Raw genomic sequence first — 18,834 nt, forward strand, 5'->3', positions numbered from 1 at the left:
TCTGTTTTCTTCTATATTTAATATATTGTGGTCATCTCTTGACTGCACAAACAAAGCAAAAAGAGATTTGCATTTCTCTTTGTAGAAGACAGTCAATGTTTTCTGAATTTCAAGCAGTTAGCTGTTATCCATATAGAATGGTCCAGAACCTGTTTCTTAATCATTATGAGCAGAGTCCCACAACTAGCAAAAGCACAGAGAATAGGAAATTTCAGAATGTTTACCTCTAAATGGAAGATGTATACTACTGTGAAGGCTATCCTTCACAGGCTCAAAGATTATTGTTCAAGACATAGAATACAGAAATAGTATAGAGTGTAAAGCATTAGATGACTATAAGGAAACAATGTCCTGTAGTCAGAAGTTTTCTCTGGTCTTGCCCAGCCCCAAGGTCCCATGGCTACTTATGAAATAATCATGCAGAGGCTTATATTAATGATAATTGCTCAGCCATTCACTCAGGCTTATTGCTGACTAGTTCTTACACTTAAATTAACCCACAATTCTTATTTATGCTTAGCCATGTGTCTTGGTACCTTTTCTCAGTTCTGCCTTGTCATCTTGCTTCCTCTGTGTCTGGCTGACAACTCCTCATTCTGCCTTTCTTCTGTTTGTCTCTCTTAGATTTCCTGCCTGGAAATATAAATATAACCTGATTCAACATAGGCCAGAGCAGCTTCTTTATTAACCATTCATGGTAATACATAATTATAGCATACAAAAAGACCTCCTATAACAATGTCCTCTGAACACAAAGAAGGGTAGTTTCATAAATGAACTAACAGCTATTGGGATGGGGTATGCAATTCCTGTTCAAGCCCAAGCCAGACCAAATGCTGGAGTGGGAAGTTGGTCATGAAATCCCACCATTGATATGGAGCTAGTCACAATTGTTATTGCAAGAAATGCAAGACAGTTTTTCTAAGAGTATAGCCTCTTGTAAGTCTACCTTGCTATAGTGGAAGAGCACATATTCAGGAGTATTTGGTCATGGATCGAGTCCAGTTAAAGAGAGAGAAGAGGGATTCTATGAGCATGGGGCATCAAGATTATGATGGGGAAACATACAGAGACAACCAAACTAAACTAATTACAACTCATGAACTGTGGACCAATAGCTGTAGAGTCTCCATGGACTGGACTAGGCCCTCTGCATAGTTAAGAGAGTTGTGAAGCTTGACCTGCTTAAGGGGACCCCTGGCAGTGGGATCAGGATCCATCCCTGGTGCATGAGGAGGCTTTTTGGAGCCCACTGCCTATGATGAGACTCCTTCCACAGCCTTGATGGAGGGGAAGGGCTTGGCCTGACTCTACTGAATGTACAAGGCTCTGCTGACTCCCCAGGGGAGGCCTTACCTTGGAGGAGGTGGGAATGGAGGGGGGTGGTTGGGGAGGAATACTGGGATAAGGAGGAGGGAGGATGGGGGACCTGTGGTTGGTATGTAAAATGAATAGAAAATTTCTTAATAATAAAAAAAGAGTATTTGTTCAATACAAACTATCAGTAGCCTGTAATGCTTGTGGGTTTTGGGGAACACAAAGTACAACAACCCAAAAATAAAATACCCATTCCTGGGGCTGGGGTTTTTATTGGTTAAACTTTGATGTCTAGTAGGAGATTGTTGTCCCATTATAAGATACCTCAACTTTAAGTGTTTTTATGTATGTATATAGATGTAGTTCAGGAAGCTACCACAGTATTTGGTTTGTATAGGACAGTTTTAAAAACGCTTTAATTTTATGTATCCCTTCCAGTATCCCTCTCCTACCTTGGCCTCCTTTCTTCTATCTTAGTTTATACCTTCCTGCTACAGAATTCACATTTAACCACATATACTAGTGCATTTTATCTTTTCTGCTTTGAAAGGTCCTCCACATGGGCTTTAGTAATTTATTGACCTCTAGAGGTATTTAAAAAAAGACACACATATCTAAAGATTCAAAACTAACAACCACAATTGGGAGGAAATGTAACGTATAGTTTACAGGCCTGTGCCAACTCACTCAAAAGGATTGAACCCAGTTCTATCCACTTACCTGCTATTTTCACAATTTCATTTTGCTTAATAACTGAATAATGTCCCACTGTTTAAATATTCTACATTTTCATTATTATTTTTCAACTGATGGACATCTTGGATGTTTCTATTTTCTAGATATTGTGAATTAAACATCAATGAACATGGATGAATAATTTTTAATTATGTGTATGAGTTTTGCCAGGGTTTATGTATTTGTACTACAGGTGTATCAGGGCAGAGAGGACATCAGATGCCCTGGAACAGATGTTAAAGAAGTTGAAAACTGCTCCATGGACCTTGGGAATCAAACCCTGCTACTATAGATTAGCATCAAGTACTCTTAATTATTGAGGTATCTTTTCACCTGTGCATGTGCTATTTTCCATTTTTTTAAAATTACTTTTAAGAATAAGATAAATAAAATGAAATATGAATTGATCACATAACCATTTTAAAGAAAATATAAATAAATTTCACTAATTATAAATGAAACCAACAATAAATAATGATTTTAAAGACAGTATGTGAGACAGAAGTACAAAGATCAAGTAAAATACCAAAATTATTGATAATTAGTCTAGTTTTTACACATTGCTTGGAAGATGTAAATTTATTATGAACACAATAAGGGGAAATTAATATGAGAAGCAGTAGAATTAGGATTGAATTCCCAGATTAATAACCAGAACATATGATTAAATAGCAACTTGATAAAATCTGCAAAATATTGACTAAAATGAGAAGGACAATTAATAACAAACACAGAAAAGAGACAAGAAAGAACTGCTTTCTACTTATGTACTGAATGTCAATTATTCATTAAATTTCTCATTAAATGCAAAATTGGTCAGTGGATGAAAATGCAGGAAGAATGTTTCTAGCACTTGCTTTATTTTTCTTCTGAGGGAAGCACATATGTATTTACTTTTCTATGTGCTTATCTTTATTTCTACTTTGCTTTTTCTTAGTGTTTTTTATTATCTGCCTATTTATTTAATAATTATAGTAGATTGCATTTTTCACTATGATATTGTCATCTGTGTGTGCCCTCTTACTTATTTATAACATCCTGGGTTTCCTCATTGCCATTCCAAAGTATTGAAGCTTTAAATCTGTTTTTCTTTTTGCATCAGTTTTAAATGAAAGGTAAACTTTAACTGACAATGTCAAATCACACAGAAACAAAGTAATAGAATAGTACATTCCTAAGCAAAACCTCAAAGAGAGCAGTGAAATAACATTTTGATGAAATACAATAATCATAAAATGAAAGAAGGAAAGCAAAATCAAGCAAATATGTTAATTATACAACAAATAATCAATGGATTGAAAACAAATTAGAAAGATTGGAGAAATGGTTCAGCAGTTATCAGCACTGACTATACACCTGGAGGAACTGATTCCTATCACCATCATGCAGGCTTATGGCCGTCTGAATCGTCAGTTGCAGAGGACCTAGAGTGTCTCCATCTGACCTCTCTGGGCCCCAGACACACATGGGAATCACAGATATACATGCAGGTAAAACACTCATGTACATATACTATTTTTTTAAAGAAAGAAGTTGAAACAGTGTCAATGAAATAGGAAATAATAAGGTATATATTGTATGTTTTACTGACTTTTTTGTAGCTAAAATGAGTTATTTACAAATATTATAGTAGGAAGGAATGTGCACATGGCAAAACATGAATAAGAAATGTGTCAAGAGCAGACAGTGGTGGTACAGACCTTTAATCCCAGCATTCAGGAGGCAGAGAAAAGTGGATCTCTATGAGTTCGAGGACAGCCTGGTCTACAAATCAAGTTCAAATGCAGTCAGAGCTGTTAAACAGAAAAGCCCTGTCTTGAAAAATCTAATCCAACCAAAAAAAAAAAAAAGAAAGAAAGAAATGTGTCAAAATCACAGTTTAGAATATAGTATGTATGTAGTTCTTTACAATAAGTTTGAAAATTGGGAAGACACTGACCATTTCTGGCAAATTATAGTATAACAAAGCAGAAAAATGGCACAAAATATAAACTGTCAAATTACCACCAAGAATATAGTAACATTAAACATAAACTAGGAGTGAGATTAAAGCTTATTAAGAGTCACATAATATATTATCAGAGTATTTTTAAATAAGTCTTGGATAGAAATAATCCTTTTGGAAGAGTTAGTTCCCTTGCAATCACATATTCATAGTGATTTACATATTTACATATTTACAACTCATCATAAATTTGAAAATTTTCCTTTATCATATTAGCAATAAAAAATATCGAGGTGAAGTAGTTGAGATGAAGATATATTGAAGATGCATCCTCCAACAGGAGAAGCTGAAGTGGAAAATGAGAGATGGATATCATCAAAATATATTGTATATATGCATGGAATTTTTAAAAGAATAAATAATACATTAATAAAAAGGAAAACACTCTATTGAGAAGGGGCAACCTGAAACAGAAAAAAGAAAGCATCCCAAATGATCAGAATAAGGAGTCACTAATAGACATTGTTCATGGGTTATATAATGTAAAATCCACATGACTTTTCTGTAATTAATTGGACTGCAACACCCCATTCCACCATACCCCACCCCACACCACCTCCATTATGTGACAAAACTTTCTCATGGGGAGATAAAAAACACACCCCAGATAGGGAGCCCACAACCGACTAATGCATGGAAAACTGAAGTCAAATAGGATGAATCAGAGACTGGTGTTAGGGTGACTTACAGGAATGTGGGTGAGTTGTTACTTACAAGAGCAGAAATGACTCAGACACAGCTGAATCACCAAAGGCCACCCCAGCACAGGTGACAGCTCACAAAAGCCAGGAACTTGAAGCACACGAAACATCCTGCAAGCAGCTCAATGGGTCTACAAGTGTCCTTTCCAGGTGCTTCAGTTAGAATAAACTTCTTACAGACAGCTTGCCTAGTTTCTGCTTCCTCCAGGCAGGTGATGTGGTCTCAGAGTCTTTGCACCTTGGCTTGTCTGACAGTGACTCTCAGCAGCTTTCCTTCTTTACTCCTGGGAAGAAGGGCCTAGAGAATGTGCTCAGTTTCTGTGATTTTCTAAAGCTGTTTTGTTTCAATCTTAGAGGAAAGGATATACAAAATACCCTGACATGTACCCGTGCCTGCTATTATGGTGTACACATAATTGGAAAACTTATTTAAAAATAAATACTGTAATTGTCTAGTAAAGAAGAGATATTTTCCCCCAGGTATTTTCTGTAGATAACTTTAGAAAGTTTTTCTCATGAAAGAGCTCAGTCAATATCCTCAGAAAATAATTAAGTGGCTCTAAATTGGAAATCCTAACCCAAACTCAGAAAATATATACAAGGAAAATGTAAAAGCAAATGAAATTTCAAGAGCTGTATGTAGGCATCCATAGGGAAGAGTGTATTACATTTAGAGTAGGATTTTTTTTCACATCATGAAAAGCATATGATTTCATATTTTATGGTATTAGCACAGCATTTCATGGGACAGGTGATACGAATGCTAAGAAGGGCATGATATAGTCACAGAGTATAAGCAGTTTTTATAGTTAAATGAATGAAGTGGATTGCTTTTGTTTGCTTGTTTGTTTATTTTCTACTTTACTTGATCATTTGCCTATTCTGAGTATATTTACTGTTAGTCAAAATTAGGGAGATTTTGTTTCTGTGAGTTTTCAACAAAAGTTCATTTGTAATTTTGCATGGAAATGTTATTGTAGCTTCATTGCAATCCCCAATGTTTGCCCAGTTCTAAAGCATTAAATGATAGGGTGAAATTGTTTTAATTTTCACTGTTTTTGTATGTTTTTTTATTTGTTTTGAGTGAAGAGTAATGCCTTGCATGATGTCAATATCAAGAAGCTGAATTGCTGTGGATTATCTTTCTATATGCTGTGAATGTGTGTTGCTCTGATTGTTTGATAAAAAAAAAAAGCTGTATTGGCCTATGGCAAGGCAGCTTAGAGGCAGGCAGGAAATTCAATCAGAGAGACAGGAAGAAGAAAGGCAGAAACGAAGAGACATGAGACAGCCACCCAAGGAGCATCATGTAAACGGAGCTAGCTGGCAAGATGCCTGCCATAGACCATACAATTTATAAGTAATGTAAGCCTCTGTATGTTTACTTGTCTGAGTGACTGCAGGACAGGCAGGACACAGGAAAACTTCCAGCTACACTGAGTGCTGATATATATATATATATATTCACTACACTGAAGATCACATACTTTAGGAAGAAAGCATGACATTTAATGTTCTTTTACATGTACTGTACTTTCTCTCTTGGGTTTTAGTTACACAGCCCAATTATACTATGATGGTGGGGTTATTTCACTGAAAATGTTTACCAAGTACACATTTCAAAGTTCTGTGGTACAGGCAGGATTTTATTCTCATTGGACCCCAGTCTTAATCTCGTGGAATTCATTATTTAAAATCTTCATATCAATTTTTAAAAAGACTTTACTAGACAAATTTTATATATCTAAAATGAAATCTTTGCTGTTTCCTGTATTTATTGTTGTTTCTTCTACTTCTTTCCCATGAGAACTTTTGAAGTGGTTTATGCACTGTAGCTTGTTGATCATGATTATATACAAAGTATATTTTAATTTATTGCACAATAGTAGCTTCAACCTGTACTCCAACCATGGATAGCACTTACTAAATTGTATTATCAAAATTATGGTATTTTTAAATTACATGAAAACATCAGATGATACATATTTGCTATTTATAGTAAACTTAAACTGAATGGACTTATTTTTATAGACTCTAGAAATAACTAAAAATTTGATATTATTTTCACACACACACACAAAACAAACAAACAAAAAGCAAAAACATTGTCCAAGTTTTTCTTGGTCTTCTGCCAGATGGATACTATGAAATCTCTTTCCTTATAACTTTCATAGTTCTCATTTCAAGATGTGACATTAAAAGATATTTTAATTATTATTATTTTGTTTTGTTTTGTTTTTGTTTTTAGATTTTTTTTTTTCTTTTATATTGTAGCCACTGTACTACAGAGATTTGTCTGTCAGTTATTAAACGTCCCACCCCCCCTTAATTAATTATTTTATAGAAAATGAGTTCTGTACAGTCAGGATTAGTATCTTTAAGAAAATCAGATTTTAATTGTCATAGCTATGATGTACAGTGTGATAGCAAGTTGCCAACACAATTTAAATGAAAATTAAATTTAAATGAAATAAAAATCAAAATTTTTATGTGTCTAATGTAAATGTCTTTCAGCTGAGCCATAGCTGTATGGAGTCTAGGAGCTGTCGTTATAAGCACTGAAAACCAAGCTTTGATATCAATAACAATGTGATGAATATCAAGGTTTCATATTCAATATAAAATATATCTCAGTGGTATTTTAAATCATTATATATATATTTATTTATATAATTGTATAAGTTTCTTTTGAACAGCATTGATAAACAGAATCATTACTTAACACTGGATATAAAAAGTATTGAAAATAGATTCTTTTCTATCACACAAAATATTATGATTATAGTTTCCCCTCCCTCTATTCCTCCCTGTTTTCCCTTCTCAACATCTACCAAGATTCACTCCTTTCTGTCTCTCATTAGAAAACAGGTCTTCTAAGGGATAATAATAAATTATAACATAATAAAATAAGATAAAACAAAAACTTACATGCTGTGGGACGGTCTGTATGTCAAATTGCTCTGATTGGTCAATAAATAAAACACTGGTGGCCAGTGGCAGGCAGGAAGTAGGTGGGACAAGGAGAGGGAGAATTCTGGGAAGGAGGCTGAGCAGAGAGACTCTGCAGCCGCCCCATGACCAGCAGCTTGTGAAGACGCCGGTAAGCACCAGCCACGTGCAAGTATAGCTTATGGAAATGGATTAATAAGCTATAAAACAGTTAGCAAGAAGCTGCACAGCATACAGTTTGTATCATATAAGTCTCTTGTTTACTTGTTGGTCTGAGCAGCTGTGGGTGCGTGAGAGAGATTTGTTGACTGTGGCAAAGCAGAAAACTACTACACACATTGGAATTAGTCAAAACAAACAAAAGGAAAAGTGCCCATGAGCAGGCACAGAACCAGAGACCCACTCATTTGACCCACTCATTCATACCCTTAGGACTCCTATAAAAACACTAAATTAAAATCCATAATATATATTCTGAGGACCTGGTACAGATCAGTGTAGGCCCTGTTCTTGGTTGCTGTTACAGTCTCTGAGTTCATGAGCTTTGATCATATTAATCTAGATGGCCCTAAATCAATTTTCAATCAAAGGATTTTTTTTAATTTTAAAAACGTTAAAGTGTTTTCCTTCATGTAGTCCTTATTATAATAAAATCAGAATTACCATATGCAATGAACCAATTTAAAAATCTGTGCTTCCACTATTTTAGAATATTCTGGATCTGCTGTGACAGGATATCTATGCTCTGATGGAGACATATTTTCTTAACTGTTGTTGATTTTGTTCTTATGCTGGTGTCTAGGCATCTGGGTTTCAGGTGATTATAGGTCTAGGTGCTGATTTCTGAGTTTGTCTTAGTCAGGAGAGAGTTTTTGTTCCTTGGTTCCTGTATGAAGTTTTTGCCACCCACCCCCACCCTCTCCCTTCTGTCTGTCTCTGTCTCTGTCTCTGTCTCTCTCTGTCTCTCTGTCTCTCTCTCTCTCTCTCTCTCTCTCTCTCTCTCTCTCTCTCTTTTAGACAGGCATTCTCTGTATAACAGCCCTAGTGTTCCTGGAACTAGTTCTGTAGACCATGCTGGCCTTGAACTCACAGAGATCTACCTGTCTCTGCCTCCTAAGTGCCTTGCCCTATTGTGTCTTATTTTGTCCTGTTGGGTTGTCATCTCTTGGAGGATGTCTGCTCTTTTCTGAAGAGGAAAGAGAGGAGGAGTGGCTCTGGGAAGGGAGGCAGGACCTAGGAGGAGTAGATAGAGAGGAAGCTGTATTGGGTTCTATTGTATGAGAGAAGTCTTCTTTTCTATTCTTTTTTTTGGGGGGGGGGGGGGGAAATTTTTATTAATTTTTATTTACTTTCATATTTTTTAGTATATATTTACCTGTGAAGCACAGTTTTCCCTCCCTCTACTCCTCCTGTTACCTTCTCTCCTCCCACCTCCTTTCAACTCCCCCCACCTACTCATCCACTCCTCAGAAAGTGTAAGGCCTCTCATGGAAGTCAACAGCACATATCGTAGCAAGTTGAGCCAAGACTAAGCTCCTCCTCCTGTATCAAGGCTGAAGGAGGTATCACACCATAGGGAATAGGCTCCATAAAGTCAACTCATGCACCAGGGACAGATCCTGGTCCCACTGCTAGGGGCCCTACAAAGAGATCAGGACCACACAGCTGTTGCCCTCTTCTAGAGGGCCTAGGATGGTCCCATGCAGGCTCCCTAGCTGTCAGTCTAGGGTCTATGAGCTCCCAGCAGCTCGGGTCAGTCAGTTGTCTCTTTGTGTTTCCATGTCATGCCCCCTGGCTCCTATAATCCTTGCTCCCTCTCTTCAACAGGACTCCCTGAGCTCTGCCCAAGCTTGGCTGAGGATCTTTGCGTCTGCTTCTATCTGTTACTGAATGAAGATGTGTGATGACAATTAGGGTAGTCACCAATCTGATTACAGAAGAAGGCCAGTTCAGGCACCCTCTCCACTGTTGCTATGAGTCTTAGCTGGGGTCATCCTTGTAGTTTTCTGGGATTTTCTTTGGCACCAGGTTTCTTCATAAGCCCCTAATGGCCCTCCCCATTAAGATGTCTCTTTCATTGCTCTTCCTTTCTGACCTTCCCCAAACTTAATCATTGGGAACCCTTATGTTCCCATCTCCTATCCCTTCTCTCCTCAACCCCCTCACCCTGCCCCCAGTAAATCCACATACCTATGAACACCTGATTTTTAACAAAGAAGTCAAAATTGTACAATGGAGTAAAGAAAGCATCCTCAACAAATAATACTGGCATAACTAGATATCCACATGTAGAAGAATGCAAATAGTGCCGTATCTATTGCCTTCCACAAAACTCAAGTCCAAGTGAATCAAAGACCTCAACATAAATCTAGTCACACTGAACCTAATTGAAGAGTCTATTTTCAATAATATTAAATAAAATTGAGGGGGGAGGTAAGGAAAAGAATCAAGGGGGAAAATATGTTGTTAGGAAGAAAATCTGAGAAAAAAGATAAAAATCAAAGCATGCACCATTTGTTTATTTGTAAAATATATAACATTTCTGTATGAAAATATTATGCTAATAGACAAATTATAATTTGAAGATTCTGGAACAATCTGTTTTGGTTTTAATGATTTTCATTACATCCGTGTTTTACTTGTAACGACTACCAACTACTGGTAATTTCAAAAGAGCTGTAGTGGAGAATTGTTCTATTGTTACGAAGAAACTTTGAAATTCTAATTAGAACAAATAAAATCTACCTTTTATCATTTGTCCCATAAAACATTTTACAAATTAGCTTCCTTATCTCAGATATATGCTTTCCTTTTGTGCAGGGAGTTAATTCTAGGCCTGGTTACATTTGCCCATAATGATCTGAGATACATGGAAGGCAACTTCACTACCATATAATAGTTTAAGAATTTCTAAGTACAGTTTTATTAGGCTGACAGACCTAGGTTATAAAAATCTGAATGAAAGTGTGGATCATACTTCTTCAGTAGAGAAAAAAGACGTCTTAGCAGTCTTACAATCAAGTGTAATTTGATATGAATTGAATGTGTGTGAAACAGCTTTCTGGGAGCAAAGCCCATGGTGAAAACAGCACACAGTCACCACCATGCATTCCAAGAAATGGACCTGGAGCACTGCATGGGCTGTATTGAATGGTGTCTTGTGGGAATGCTGAAGCAAATCTGGGAAAAGATATTCTCTTGAAATCTGGTAATTACAGTGGTGAACACACACATACAAATACTGTATCATGACCTCTTCTGCTTCAATGCATTATTGATACGGTCAAATATTGTTAGTTCCAAACCCCAATAATTATCAAATTTCTTATATAATAGTATCTTTTAATGAGTTTATTACTCTAAACCTCTGAAAATCATCATGCATTTGAACTTAATTTTACAAAAATGTGAGGAAATGATTTTAGGAAATTTTCTTAATGAAGTATCACAAAGTCTTGCTTTGTTAATAATGACTTAAAATTATATCTAATCAAAATTGCTCTAGTGTTTTTACTGTTGTTATTAATGGATATTAATTAAGCTATAATTTGATTTTACAATTACTAATCTTTTGATGAAAATACCATTAACAGTGGCTAATGATGAATCAATATATGAAGTGAACCATTGTATAGCTTATTAAAAATAAGCTGTACAAAGTTAAACATACTGATGGAAATATATAATAAGTAATTTATATCATAAATTGCTAGATCTAAGTTTTCAAGTCATTATGTTACTGAGAATTTGGTAAATATTGGAATATATCACAAAACAATGAGCCTATTATCTTTTCAAAAATGTTTAAATATTTTAAAAATGATTTATTTTATTATCATTGCTGTTATATTTTCTGAAGGACAAATCTAATTATTTGTGCTATACAGCTATTTTTGATGGTCTGATTCTCAAATAGCAATTAATAAAAATGTTTGAGTGGCTCTTTTGAGTCTTCTGGTCCAACTCCTTTTGAACTGAGCTGCCTTCTCTGTAAATACTGGTTGGAGAACTGAGAAGATCTCCAAGATTACATAAAACCAAGAGACCAAGCAGTGTAAGGTGAGTTTAACAGCTCCAGGCACTGTCCCTTCTAACAATACACTATGGGGCTGCAGATTTACTTCCTGTGTAAGTCACAGTGTCTCTGCCAAAAGCTAAGGACAGTTTGGGTAGCAATGTAATATTTTCTAAATACTCCTGAAATACAAAGAATTAATATTGATCATCTCATTTGTAATTTAACTATAAACTGGGTCATGGCTCTCAATATTCAAGATAAATATCATTAGAAAACAACACTCATGCATTTTAATAGTATCAGCTTGGATACACAAACACAAACAAAAATTCTAGAATTGACTGCTGTTTTGAGAATTATACCTGTTAACCTTTTATCTTAAGGTATCCCATACATATGTTTACTGTTTTTTTTTTAAACTTTCATTATACTTTTGTGGCTCAAATTCTCATTGACAAAGAGTCAATATGAGCTGGCACTGGAGGCTCTGTACAAATTTCCAATCACTGTAAATGAAGTGAGCAGTACTTGTTCATTCAAAATTATTTATTCCAATTAGTAACCATTTATGGATGGCTTCCAATGTCTCCAGTCTCATCTATATGCTCAGGATATTGCCATAATCACAGCAGCTTCATTTTATACTTACCATATTTTCTATGAATGAAAAATAAGAAAGTTGAAATATATTAGGTAATTTGACCTTTACGAAGTGGAAATATGTTCTGCACATGTGACAACAGTTCCATATAACATGTGTGATGTGTTCAATCAGTATTAGTGAAAGAATACCAATGTCATTTAAACTGCTTTTTTGCTGAGGTAGAATATTGTAGAGTATCTGCTTCATAAAAGAAGCAACACAACTTATTTTGATGTGAAATATATTTTAAGTAACATTGCACTATCTATAAAATTTTGAAAATTATAGCCATGCCATATTCTTGATAGACTCTTTCTCATGAGAACACACTTATGATGCCTGAAGTGTACAACATGTAGGTTAACACTAGCTATTAGATATGTGAGAAGAATGCCCTGGGAGCTTGCCAGCTTCCTCTAGGTCAATAAGGGCTCATGATGAAATTTTGACAAACAAATTTGCAAAATTGTGAGATCTAAGTAGATTAATGAAATTATTTTTGAAAGTTTTCATTAAAATTGTGATTCAAATCAAGTAATAATTGGAATTTTACTTCCTTTTAGTTTATGAAACTCTCTAAGTGCTTACATACAAATTTCATATGCTTGTTGACTATGATTATGTAATTTTTGCTGTTAATTTAAATAAATATATTTCTTGCTTCTAAAGTGATAATAAAGTCATTTATTTTCACTTAGTCTCCATTTCAGGGAAATTGTCTACATAAACATTTCAGTGTATTGCTTGTAAGTCGTCATTTATATTATTTGGGATTATTTTGTTTAAAGTAACTTATTTTAGCTTTTATTTTATTTAATGAATATTTACCAGAAACATTACCAAATAAAAGATCAGCTTGTGTTTGCTCAGATTTTTTGTTTAGAAAGCATTTTCAATAGAAGTGTAGGAAAAGCAAAAAAAAGTAAATTATTATACAAAAAAGATTAAAAAATACATGTTGATAAAAATCCTTGCCGGGCGGTGGTGGCGCACGCCTTTAATCCCAGCACTGGGGAGGCAGAGGCAGGCGGATCTTTGTGAGTTCGAGGCCAGCCTGGGCTACCAAGTGAGTTCCAGGAAAGGTGCAAAGCTACACAGAGAAACCCTGTCTCGAAAACCAAAAAAAAAAAAAAAAAAAAAAAAAAAAAAAAAAAAAATCCTTAAGTAATTTAATATATACTTCTTGACAGTGAAAAATAGGCATAATATAGTTTATTCATTATAATCCAAGTTATAATTCTTCTTCTTCTTCTTCTTCTTCCTCCTCCTCCTCCTCCTCCTCCTCTTCCTCCTCTCGTCCTCCTTCTTCTTCCTCTCTCTCTCTCTCTCTCTCTCTCTCTCTCTCTCTCTCTCTCTCTCTCTCTCTCTCTCTCTCTCACACACACACACACACACACACACACACACACTTTCATTGTTCTTGGTTTTATTAATGGTGTTGGAGTTGACACTAAGGTCCTAACACAAGGCAGGCGTGTGATGATGAACCACTGAGTTACATTGCTAGCCTGGCTGCTTTCACTTTTTGAAATCTTGCAGATCTGACTGAGAAGTTGGTTCAATGGGCAAGAATACCTGCTGCACAGACTTGGTGATCTGAGTTGTTATACCCCAGTTACATGTGAAAAAACAAGTGTGGCCATTAATTCTTGTCATTCCACCATTAAGATTTGGGAGAAGACATCAAGAATCATCATGGGCTTGGTGGCTGGCCATCAGCCTACCAAAAGCACAAGGAACTCTAGGGTCAGTGAATGACCCTGCCTCAAAACAATAAGGTATACATTGATAGAAGAGGATACCCATACACAAATACAATTCACACGCATGCACACACACACACAATCACACACACACACACACACACACACAATTCTCAAAGGACATAGTACATCTGTTTCTCTAAAGACAAACACAACTTCAGCCAGAACTCTGTATAAAATAGCTTGAGATCTCCTTATGATGGCAGGATAAATCTTGCCAGAAAGATGAAGTAAAAACAAAAGTGAATCAGCTTAAAAATATTGAAAATTAATTTGCTCAATGGACTTAATATCAAGCTGCCTTTTAAGCATGTATCACTACACACATAGTTTAATCCAACTCTCAGTCCTCCTTAGTGAAGCTGCTTTCTGCACTGGATGGTGGTTTTTCAAATGACGGACAACTGATGACAGTGTTGAGAGTAAGTGTATGTGGAGGTCTTGGCCATACATCTCTATCTCACACTCTCCCCAAAAGACTAAGGAAACATCACAGAAGACAGAAAGAATGTAAGGAGCCAGATGTCAGCAAATAACTCAGTGTATTCTCTACATGACAAGACCTTGCCATTATGAATGAGTAAGAGCTGTGAGTAGAAGCACATCATCATGCCAGTCAACGTTCCAAAAGGAGAGGAATTAGGGAAGGGATATGGTGTCACACGATCCCCTGCACTTAATTGAGTAGCTTTGTGACAGTTTGGGGTTTCTTGGGGAGGGGAATGTTGTTATTTTAGGGAATGTGGTTCCTGGTAAATTAACCACACTTCAGGTACTAGTGTTACATGTATGCATATGTGTGAAATATTTAGACAGAGAGGGTTCTTCAAAAATAAGATGAAAAAGACGAGAAGGAGTAGAAGTAGAATGGAGAGGAAAAGGAGGAGATGAGAGATGGCTCAGGGTTAATAGCATCTACTGGTCTTACAACCTGAGTTCAGCTCCTAACACCCACATCAGGCATCTTGCAAACATCTGTGCCTCCAGCTTCATATGATCTGATGTCTTTTCTGGCTTAAGATGGCACCTGTACATACCTGGCACACACACACATACACACACACACACACACACACACACACACACACACACAATGAGTAATAAAATAAACTCTTTTTTGAGAAGAACAGAAAAAAGAAAAATTTAATTTGAGAGGGTCTTAAATGTGGGGGCAGGTCAGGAGTTGGAGAGAAGACTAAGGATTTAGATGATCAAATACATTGCATATATGTATGAAATTCACAAAGGACAAATAAAAATATACATTTAAAAGTTATACTGAAAATTCAAATGTAAACACATTGTTAGTATAAGTAACAGAGGTACCTGGAAAAAAAGAAATCCAAAAACATTGAATTTCTTAATATTACAATAATGCTTGTAACTTAAAAATATTTATTTGCAACAGTTTGCCTCTATTTAGCTAACAAAAATGGCTGTTCTATACCTTTTCTTTTAGATAAAATTACAGAAAAATCAAGGCTTCCTGCAGACTGGCTGGTGTGGTCTTGCCTGTGTGTCAAAAGGCCTAAATTCAACACTTTTGAAATCCTACATGTCTCCTTCAGGCTTGATGGTTCCTTTACATCTTTTGTCTTTACCGCTTTTGCCATATAAATCCACCCAGCAAAGGACTATGGGATTATAACTGTCATTCCCTTTCAATATAGATATTTTCTTCATGGATTTTCAATATAGGTATTTTCAATATAGATATTTTTCATTTTTCCAGAAATTCAGCCTCCATGCAAAGATATAGTTATGTATAACAACGGATGTTTATAACAACATGATGAACAACAAATTATTAAAAATCTGATGTTTTCCTGCATAAAAAATTATGATTTACTTAAATTCAATATATATACTTTTTTTTAGGGCAGACCACTTGAAATTGGATAAGCTACCAAGTAGCTAATCCCTTGAGAAGATTGATTCTCCTTCTCTTAGAAGCCCTTAATTACTATACTTGGAATTTTTCAGTTATGATTTTACCAACATTTATAGGATTGAACAAAATATATACTGCATAGAACATTTTGCACCATGCAAACAATTTGTATGCAAAGTATATGTGTTTCACAATAAGGCATTGAAAAGTACATAAAAAGAAATCATTGGAACAGCCAAGAATACTAAGTGCTTATGTGCTTGTCTTCTATATAAGTCCCAGTTTTATTCCATTTTCCTTTTTTTGTTTGTTTGTTTGTTTGTTTGTTTGAGGACACAGGAAATTATAATCCCTTAAGGAAGAACACGCTCATAGAACCCTAGCATATTTCAACATTACCGAAACCTATGCAATGAACCTTAAAGGTGCCAAATAGGCCAATCACATGATCTTGAGCTCACTGTGACTTCTCACCATACCTAATTTTAAATATTCATGGAAAATTGATGATATAAAAGCTTTTATGACCATAGGGCAACAAAAAGGCCTGAAAATGAAGAAGAAAGTTGGTAGAAAAATATAATTAGGAATAGACACAGATAATTTTGCTAGAATTATATTTATATTTGGATTCATACCCAAATTATGCTCGCAAAAAAGACTTGAAACTAAGACAGTTGCAACATTGCATTTTGCATAACTGTTCAGTTAGTTAAAAATATTTACAGGCAAACCCAACCCGAATATAATTAATTTCCTAATGAAACCAGTTCTCTATCTTTTAAAGCTGGCAAGAGCAGACAGGTATCTTTCATGAATTCAAGTACAAAGTTGTTTTTGCCACATGGTAACACATTAAGCCATACACACAGCTGTGAAACAACAGTGTCAAATGAAATTTATCCCTTTGGTTGGCATAGATCCATTGCATGATCAATTAAAATACTTCACCATATTACCAGAAGGATCAAGTACACAATCCATTCCATCAGTACACTGAAAATCTTGCAAAGAAAATACACACTAGTATATTTTTAGATAAAAATTTTGAGCAGTGCCAGAATAGAAGATAACTACATTAACTTTCCCAAAGACAACTACCAAAGTTCTGCAGCTAAAAGCAGGTAGAGCACTTCCCCATCAGAGCACAGGTTTGTCCTCCATGTTTTCATTAATGATTTATCAGTGGTATCTCAATGAAGAAAAAAAAAATCACCAGAATACTCAAAAAAGTTTGCGGTGACATTGAAAAGTCTAAATTTGTGCACGATTTTTTTTTTTTTTTTTACAACATAGAGTGTAAGTTATTTATTTTTTGACATAGGTCACATGTACTGTATTAAGTTTCCTTTACAAAAGCTTACTTAAAATATGTAGAGTTATAAGTGACTATTCTTACTAACATTATAGCGAACATTTATTAAGTTACCATATACATGCTGTGTATGTAACTCAGCTGTCAATGCTTGCCTAAAATATACACAGTCCTGGTTTTGATCCCCAGAACTCCATTAACAAGGCATAGTGCTGCACACCTGTCACCGAAATAGGTGAGAATGGAGACAGGGTGATCAGAAGTTTAAGTTTATACTCAGCTGCAGGAGCTAAACTCAAGTCCAAGTTACTTTTTATAATTGCTTTAAAGATCAAAGACATTCTGTTAAGAATTTCACTTTGTAAATTCACTTACATGCTAAGTGATGGTTAACTTAAACAAAAAAAAAAATCATGGATATTATTACTTTGTAACACTTCCACTATTTCACAAAGATCTCAGAAAAATATGAAGTACTGCTTGAGAGATAGAATGTTGATGTAATCATGATGATTCTTTTGGGTGTATATGATTTCACACAGTTAAACATCTCCAGTTATTTGTACTAATTAAGCATTTTAACAAAGCATGTGGACAAGATTTAGATATACAAACAGTATGTAATCTGGAAACTGAAGTTTCAAGCTTGATTTGGGAAACTTTGCAGCAATTATATACCTAAACAAGGCTAGGAAGTAAGTGTAAAAGTTTAATACTTGCTCACATTGTGACATGATCCTCTAAAGTTTCCTTTAATTACAGAATGGATTGTTTATGGATTTTATTCCAATGTTGATGTAAATAACTTGGCTGCCAGAGTCACAGATATTTATTTTGTTTTTTGCTTTTATCCAACTGTTCATTCTTAGAGAAAAGGTTATGTACATCCCTATGGGAATATTGTCTTTCTCTCCCTCTCTCTTTTTGTCTTTCATTTTCTTCTTTTCACTTATTTATTTTTCTCTCATGAAATACACCCGGCCATAGCCTCCCTTCCTCCATTCCTCCCAGTTCCCCTCTCTACACTACCTTTCCCCCAGATTCACTGCTTCTGTTTCCCTTCAGAAAAAAAGCAGGTCTATTCCAAAATTATATTTAGGCTTTTTTTGACATGCTTATACCCTTCTCATGTTAGATTGTTGTAAAGCAAAATTCTAGAAAACATTTATAATTTTAAAAGTTTAAGGTTTTTCTATTTTGTACAATAAATCTAAGAATCTCCAGGTCTTTTTATTACTGAGGAGAGAGAAATTTCTCTTCCTTGGTAAACATTGAAACATTAGTTTGATAGCTCATCTTAAAACCCTGGCTTTTAATATCTGAAATCCCCTGTGATGTAAGTCTCATCCCAAGCTGGTTCCAGAGCTGTGCAATGATAACTTTATGGAGGAAATGTCTACAAACAGTGCAGTCTCAGGAGTGCTGCAGAGCTCCATCTGCTGCAAGACTGGCAGCTTCAGCTTAATGCAGTTCATAAAATTTCTAGAACAGAAGATT

Source organism: Peromyscus leucopus, chromosome 15 (assembly GCF_004664715.2).
Source record: "Peromyscus leucopus breed LL Stock chromosome 15, UCI_PerLeu_2.1, whole genome shotgun sequence".
NCBI lineage: Eukaryota > Metazoa > Chordata > Mammalia > Rodentia > Cricetidae > Peromyscus > Peromyscus leucopus.